An 8,109-nucleotide genomic window follows, 5' to 3' on the forward strand; every position below is an offset into this window, starting at 1 on the left:
GTGGGACCCAACTCTTTCTACAAAGATAGCAAAAAAGCATTATTATAAGAATAAACAGTTTATTCTGCCTGAATAGCTTCCTGACCTGCTCTGAAAAGTTTTAAATTCTGTTCTCCATTTCTTAGCTGAATAACTCAGCCACTCACTTTCCTGAATTGTGAGTCTGTTGGGAGTTATTTAATGATTTTTTAACTTAATTAACCTACTTCCCTGATATCATTATGAGGTTTATTAACAAGAAGGATAGTCTGAAAGTGACTTAAGAATATCCATAGTTTACACATCTCTAAGGAACACTCTTGCTTGTGCTGGTACTATTAACATTCCTGGCCAGAACAGAATGTGTATTCATCAAGGGAACTAGGAATGTGGGGTGGAACGTCTATTAGAGTTTCACAGTTAGCACCTGAAAGACATGGTTGCTAAGCCATATTTATTGGTTAGGTATTGGTTAGGTATTGGTAGAATATTAAAATGAATCCTGCACATCTGTGGCCATTAATTTCAATGCAAGCTAAACCAATCTGAACCCCAGTGACCCAAACACAATGTGAACACTAGTGCAGGACTAACTAAGAAAGTACTGTTAATGTCATTGGTTCTGAACAAAATATTTGTTTACAGTTTAGCATTGTGTTGCCTGAGTGCTGATGACTTGCACCAGTCTCACCATAGTTGGAATGTATTAATAAATCCAAGTGATTGCTCAAACCTTTTGAGCAATAACAGAAACAGAAATAGGAAGTATGGAAGTACATGTAGTAATAATGGATTGAGTCTGTTACTGATGTAGGAAGTCTATTTATAACCAAACTACATGTTGGTTTGTCATCATGTTTATTACGTATTTCATCTAAATTTAAAAGTAAAAAGTTCAAAAAGGAGACAAAGACCGGTCATATGGGAGGCACTACATTTGTTTTGTCTCCCATGCCATTACAGTGTTCACCTCCAAACCAAACCTATCCAGATCTATGTCTGAAAATTCCAAAAAGACCAGTAAAATATGTGTGTATTTCCCCAGCTTTTCAAGCAAACAATTACATCCTACTGAGACTCAAATATAGGAAAATATCTTTATTTGTCTAGTCTTCATTATTTCAATAAAATTTCTACTGTCTCCTGGTGGCAAAACATGCATAAGTGAAGTATCTGTAGGACCATTGCCTTTGAAAACACAGATTTAAAAAAAAAAGAATGCTTTTTAGTTCCAAGTAGATATTATGACTAAAATACTTGTTGCTTCCCTGTTTCCATCAGGACACAGGAACGATTACTATATGAATTACTAGATATTATTTCTTCACTGAAGCAGTGCTCTGACAAGATAGGAAGTTATGACAAAAATATGTCATTCTGCATTATCATAAAAACCTAGTAAGAAAAGGCACTGCTTCTTGGGCAGAACAATTTCTAGTCAGTCGAATCCCAAAAATTAGCTTTGTACATAGTTGTAATTAATGGACATTCATGTGTCACTGAATAAGGGAGCAGTATTTACCTTTTCCTTTCTAGAGCTATGAAGTTTTCCGGTACATTTATTATTATTGTTATTGTTATAGCAGTTTTAATAACACCAAGCACAACAGGGTTCTGCTATGCCAGGAGCTATACTAATCCACAGGGAGAAAAAGGACACCACCACAAAGAGTAATATGTGTGACAACACCTAGTTCTTTTTATTAGCTCTGCACTATGGGGCTAGTCAGGAGGAATAGAAGAGCAGCTCCTGGCCTCTAAAATATTTTCCTTGGATTTTTTTTCCCACATTCATAGTAATCTCATATATGATTGCAAAAACAAACCTTCTATATGACCTTCTACATGCAAAGCCGTCTGCATGAATTTGCTGAAAGCCTGAAAAAGTATGTAGGCCCTTACCCATTCAGTCCAGGTGTGGATAACGTGGTACCATTGCTAACAGCTTGAGCATGGACAGAAGCAACTACTTTCCTGATGATCAACAAGTAGAAGACATGCCATTATACTATGAAGATGTTTGCCAAATTTTCCTAAAATTTGAACGCTAAGGAAAGGACGGAGCACAAGAGGATTTCTCTTAACTTCCTAGAAGTGGAAGTGGAAGCTGCATGCCTTGTGTAAACTCTGAACATTGCTGGGACATGGATAGGCTTTACCCCATTTAACCTGAGCTATCTAAATGTTATGCACATAGTCTGTGCTAACCATCTATCTTTCTTCTCCAAAGACAGCAGAGAAAAAGCCTGCAGTGGGAAAATCAGACCAATTTAGATAGTTAATTTTATATAAAACCACTTTCACTGACAAATGTAGTAGAACAATAATTTTCCTTTACCTATTCAATATTCTTTTTCATGTATGCAGGGATGCCATTAATTCCTTTTTCCATACACTTAATCTGAGATATGAAATAAGATTATTATCTAACAGGACTCCCGGTTTCCTTTCCAGAATTGCAGCTTCTCAGAAAGAAATACCACATCCTGTGAAACCCCCACTTTCTCTATTCCTGATCCACAACATTGCACTCAGCTATCTCAAACAGTTCCCCTGACAATTCCACTATTGAGTAACTGCATCTGGTATCAAGGCTTAAATTGATATGTTTAATCTGTTTGGTTTTTCTTTTTTTTTTTTTTAAATGGAACATAATTGTGCATAAATAGGTATACAAAAAAAAAGGTAGAACTAGCCTTAAAACCTGTGTAGCTTTTATAGTAGAGACAAACAAGCATTTTCATAGTATCATAGAATACCGGGTTGGAAGGGACCTGGAGGATCATCTGGTCCAATCGTTTTCAGAAAAAGCACCATCTAGACCAGATGGCCCAGAACTCTATCCAGCCGAATCTTAAAAGTGTCAAAGCTGGGGAATTCCACTTCACTGGAGAGATTATTCCAATGACTTGTTGTCCTTGTTGTGAAAAATGTTCATCTTCTGTCCACCTAGAATCTCAACAGGAGTAACCTGTACCCATTACCCCTTGTCTTTTCCATGTATCTTGTTTTAAAAATGAACTCTCTGTCTTCTTTGTAGCCACCCTTTAAATACTGGAACATGGTGATAAGGTCTCCCCTGAGCCTTTTATTTTCAAGGCTGAGCAAGCCCAGTTCTCTCAGTGTTTCCTCACATGGCAGGCTTCAAGCCCTTGGATCATCTTTGTGGCCCTTCTCTGGACCTTCCCCAGCTGCCCACATCTTTTTTGTGAAGGAGGAACAAAAACTGAACCCACTATTCCAGGTGTAGTCTGACAAGTGCAGAGTAGAGTGGGATAATGACATCTTTGTCTCTGCTGGTGATATCGTTGTTGATGCAACCCAGGATCCTCTTGGCTTCTTTGCCACAGCAGCAGACTGTGCACTCATATTCAGCTGCTTGCCCACCCAGGCCCCCAGGCCCCTTTCCACTGAGCTCTGAGTGAGCTCAAGTTTGCTCTTCTGAAATTTAAACCCTTTGTCTTAGTACAAACCCTCATCATGCTCAACATAATCCCAAATTCCTCAATGTTGTGATCACTGCAACTGAGGCTATCACTTACATTGCAATATAGCAATAAAATATTACAAGATATTACAAAGCAGTGCCTCTCTTGTGGTTGGCACTTATAACATTTGTGTAAGGAAGCAGTCCTCTATGCATTCCAGGAACATGATGGATCATGTCAGCTATTGTATTGTTCTTCCAGCAAATGTCTGGGCAATTGAAGTCACCTGTAAGTACTAGGTTCTGTTGACCCAAAGCTTGTGTAAGTGACCCAAATATTGCTGCATCAGCCTTATCATTCTGTTTTGGAGGTTGGTAGAAGATGCCAACTATGAGATGCCCCTGGAGAAGATTGTGATCCAGAGGCATTCAATAGGACTTCAGTCATGTGAATTTTCCCACCATGATTCACTTATTTCTATGATATTGTAACTTTCTGACTGATGCACGAAGTTCCAGTTCCTCCTGTCTGCTCCCCACGCAGTGTGCATTCATCAACACACACTTGAGGTGTGAGGTGGCTGCCTTCTAGTTCTGTCTGGCCAGGCAAATAAGGAAAATTTGCCACTACTCTGTTGGTCTGACTTATTCCCCAGTTGGTTGCAATGGCATGAGTGTTGCCACTTTGGACACCAACCCCGGAGTCCTTCCATTTAAAGCCAAACTCACCAAGTTGTCCAGACTGCTACCAAAGATTGCCTTTCCTCTTCTAGAGAGATGGATCCCATCCTTCCCAAATAGCCTACAGTCATCAAAGAATGTCCTATTGTCAGGCCAGCAAATGGGTGCCTTAATATTCCTTAACAGTGTGTCACCCACTACAAGCATTTGTCATTTCCTTTTGTAGTATCCATTATATTCTGCTGGTACAGTTTCTCCTTGCAGACATTGCTCATGGGTGTCTACAGCAGTTAAAGCTTCACATCTGTTTTTGGTTGCAATGCTGTAGGGTGGGGAATGAAGCAGAGTCAGGCTTTTGTGGGCCACAAGGGTCAAAGATATCACATTCTCTGTAGTGTCTGCCACGGGTGTATGGTTCTGAAACAACTTATCTATCTCCATCTCAGCCTCTCTAACACTGCACAGCCTTTTAACTGTTTCCTGCAACTCAGCCACCCAATGCAACAGATCACCAGCCTGTGCACATCTTTTGCAAATATATACCTTTTCTCCTGGAGAAGGGTGTGGTCACTCATTGCAACCTACTGCCTGTGCTGAAATCTCCTTTCTCACCAGTTCCTTCTGCACGGAAGCCTCAAACATCTCAGGGGCTTTCTTTGTAGAAACACTGGGTGTATATCTGAGGCAAGTGCCCACTGTTATGGCAGAGACCCAGAGCACTTCCCTGGGCTGTGGGCTCACGGGGGTGCACAGCCCTTCTCATGTGCCCTTCTGTGCAAACTGCTGCACTCTCTCAATCCCCGTTTGCCCTCTCGATTCCCATCTGCCCATCCTGGTTGCATCCCTCCCCAGGACCATTTCAGTCTCCTGTGGTTGCTCCTGGCAAGGCCTGAGCTGTGTAAGCCTCTCTCATGAGAGCTGCTGGCTGCAGGCAGGAGCTCCCTGCTCTGCCTCAGGTGTCCCTGGCACCAGAAATCCCTTGTACCCCTTGATCCATGTTCAGTCATAGGCGTTGCCATTGCCACCCCTGCATTCCTCACTGACTTTCCTTCATATTCAACAACAGATAATTTATACTTTTCTCCAATGTTATTGAACAATTAAGAATTTTAATGCAAAAATAAATTGTGTACATTTTGATCTAGCCTGCAACCAAAGCAATAATAAGTAAGGCAGAAGCTCTCTATTTCATGGCTAATAAATTGTAGCCTGAGGCCTTGACTTACAGCTCAATCAACTCAAAACTGGTTCTTTAAGAAAAGCTGGCTTTCTTCCTGGTTCCCGTAAACCTGTTAGCCTCCCCCAAGAGCATGTATCAGCCTTTGCAGATTGGCAGACTGTTATAGGATTACAGAAAGCAAACAAGTTTTCACAGAAATTGCATCTTCTGGCAATTCACGAGGGTCTTACACAAGTGGTGAGACAACCATATAACTGTTTAAATATACATAGGTATTACTGAAGGGAGCCTCTAACTGGCCAAATGTATAGGCTGCTTTGTCAGTCTTGCGGGTAACAATAACATATTTAACTATTTTTAAAAACTTCACATACATTCACACAAAAGACATGCACACCTCCCAAACATACATGAGATCATGAAGTGTAAATGGCTAATGTTAGCAAACAAAGAGATAACTGAATTCAAAGGAATGAAATAATCCCTGCAAAAAACAAAGGAATTAAATAGTCTTTTCAAGATCTCAGATACACCAAGAGCATGTATTCATACTTACAGTTAAAAAAAGCAGTCAACATATAACTGGCCTGGTAGATAAGCACTGCACTGTAGAGATACCTCTGAGAGTAAGAAGTGGGCAGACTAAGAGACAGAGCTTCTCCCTAACAAAAGCATTCCTAAGATATAATATGTGTTTTACTTTGCTCTGAGCAAAGTAAACTTAGATCAACCTCACACTTTTGCACTTCAGGATACAGTTCTGGTATTTATTTATAATTCTTAACAGCACTATCTCCAGCACAGGGAACAACAGGTGAACAACAGCCCAGGAGAAAGACTGTTGGTGACTCTTCTGTCCACCTGTGTGTTTGCTTTCCTGTGGGCATGACTAATTGGGATGTCAGTAAAAGTTGTGGGAAATGCAAGTTTTTGTAGAATCACAGAATGGTTTGGGTCCAAAAGGACCTATGGAGATCATCTGATTCAACTCCCCTGTTCAAGCAGGGATTAAAATTTGTCAACAGAGACCTGTGAAAACTGGAAAGTTGAAGTGAGGCTCCAAAACACATTAGTAATGGAAGTAGAAAAAGAATTACTAAGTAAGTGATTCTGTGGTGTAGCTACCAGCATGCAAAGAACCTTTTATTTTCTGTACTCTGTATTGCACTCCAACAAAGATTATTTTTGTCCTCTGATTAAAAACTTCTTACAAAACATGCTCACCTACCGTTGTCAAGAGGAAGACAACATGGACTATATCCAAATAAAGATTTCAATAGCTACCTCAGGTTTTCAGTGAGGGTTTAGGACTTAACAGACAAATTTAATTAAAGACAAAACCAAAACAAACAAATAAACAAAACCCACCAACCCCCCCACCCCCAAAAAAACCCCAAAAACCAAAAAAACCAAACTTGCTCACCCAGCAGACTTGGATGTGAATTGATAAGATGTGATAAGATACCTCTATCTTCATCTTAAAAGATCCCTGAGCTCTTGTTGTTGCCATCCTGTTCACACCCAAAACTTCTGTGCCCTCAAATAGTAAGCATCCTGTTCTAGCTAGCCTATGAGATTCCAGAGACACACTAGACAGTCCTGTGAATTCAATCAGGTTTAACAGGTCCAGAGAACAGCCAACACATGTGGATTCTTTCAAAACAAAGCACTGATGGCATTCATTCAATTTAGCTTTGTGGGCACTGAAGATGGTGACACATTTTCAGCCTTTAGCCAGAGCTAATAAATTGCTCGCTGTAATGAAGTTCGCAGTCATCTACACACCAAATCACTAGGGAATCACCAGGAAGACTTTGGACCATCTACACTGAATTATCTTGCTAGTGGAGTCAGTAGCTGTTTCAGATAAAATCCTTAGTCTTGATTCGGAAGCAGAATCAATCATTTTCTCCTCCCAAATGAGCACCCTAGCCGCTAGGCTGCACAGCCAAGCTCCTTTGTGCTTGCCCTCTTGGCACCCTCTTTAACATCCTTATGCAGCCACTCAGCTAAAGGCACTCATACCCACGCTCAACCCTTCCTGGACAGTGGCCATAGGCCATAAGAGGCTATTGAAGAAGTTGGCACCTCTTTACCTGGTTGCTGTTCACTTCTTTTTAACTCTAAGGCTACTTAGGTACACAGATATACCCATCTGCAGCCTGTAAAACATGAGATGATTGATGCCATTCAGAGTGGTCACTTCCTCTTTTTTTACTGGTAGGGAGAACTTCTTCCCATCCCTTAATCTCTGCATTTCTTGTTGTTTAGCCTCCCAAGTCTCCCATTTCCTGATCCCACCGGGGGATTATAGCCACCTGCCTTTAGCTTCTGGATTCACTGTAAAGTCTGTAAGCCTATCAGCTAGGTGAGTGTCCACCATGAAAGTCTTAAAGTGCGCCTACCCATCAAATGAATTTATCCTTTCTGTCTGCAGTCTTCCTTATAAATCCACAGTTGATTTCTTCTGAAAGCTGTAGAAAAGCTTCAAAGTGTCAAGTGAGATGGCATTTCTTAACAACCTATGTCATAGAAAATTAGCCTAAAAGGACTCATTAACTAATCTAAATCTTCCACATATTTTCTTGAATGACAAAAAAAAAATCTTGCAAAAAACAAGAGATTAACCAAAAAGCCCCTTTGAACTTTCAAAGTCACAGAGAAGATCTCATTCAGAGACAGGTATTATGCTCCAAATGAAAGCATAAAAAATACGATGCACATTTGACCCAATTTTCCTGCAGCAGATAATTACCCTGCTTATTCCTGAGCAGGCTACTCCCTACCAAGGTTATGTTCTCCTGTTTATTGTGCATGACAAAGACTCCCTGTGAGAGCAATC

This window comes from Lichenostomus cassidix, chromosome 2 (assembly GCF_008360975.1).
Source record: "Lichenostomus cassidix isolate B80296 chromosome 2, HeHo_3.0, whole genome shotgun sequence".
In the NCBI taxonomy this organism is placed as follows: Eukaryota; Metazoa; Chordata; class Aves; order Passeriformes; family Meliphagidae; genus Lichenostomus; species Lichenostomus cassidix.